Raw genomic sequence first — 738 nt, 5'->3', positions numbered from 1 at the left:
CAAGTTTTTGGCGCCGTTGCCGGGGATTGTTCGAGTTTGAACAACTAAAGGTTTATTTTATTTCTTAGATTAGGAAGATTTGGTAATTGGGTCAGAGTCTTTTATTTGCTTTTCAAAAATATTATTTTTCTTTATTAATTTTTTTATTTTTCTTTGATTCTAGTGTCTTGTTATAAGTTGGTGTCAATTGCATATTTTATATTCTTCTTTAAAATTTTCGTATTAGTGTTCTTTTTCCTTCCTCGATCTTCAAGTTGTTCTTGTTTATTTTTCTTGTTTGATCTTGAGTTTTTCTTGTTTTGTGTCTTTTCTTGTTTTTCTTGTGCTTTTTCAAAATATTAACTTTCAAAAATTATACTTTTATCCATAAATATAATACATCTTTAAAATCAACACTGAAGTTACTGCCCAATTGGCTGGAGCATTACTAGTTGTTCTTCATAATTGGGTATCTTCTTTAAAATATTTTTCAAAAATAATTTTTCTTGATTGAATCTTGTGCCAAACTCTAAGTTTGATGTTTTCTTGTTAATTTTTCTTTAATTTTCGAAAATTTATCTTGGTTTTCTAAAAATTTTAAGTTTGGTGTTCTTTCTTTTGTTATTGGTGTTCTTGTGGATCTTCAAGGTGTTCTTGAGTTTTTCTTGTGTTTTGATCTTAAAATTTTTAAGTTTGGTGTTCCTTGGTGTTTTCCCTCCAAAATTTTCGAAAATAAGGAGCATTAGATCTAAAAATTTC

This window comes from Arachis duranensis, chromosome 7 (genome assembly GCF_000817695.3).
Source record: "Arachis duranensis cultivar V14167 chromosome 7, aradu.V14167.gnm2.J7QH, whole genome shotgun sequence".
NCBI classification, from domain to species: Eukaryota; Viridiplantae; Streptophyta; class Magnoliopsida; order Fabales; family Fabaceae; genus Arachis; species Arachis duranensis.
The sequence above is the reverse complement of the archived record's forward strand: the minus strand, read 5'-3'. Positions refer to the sequence as shown.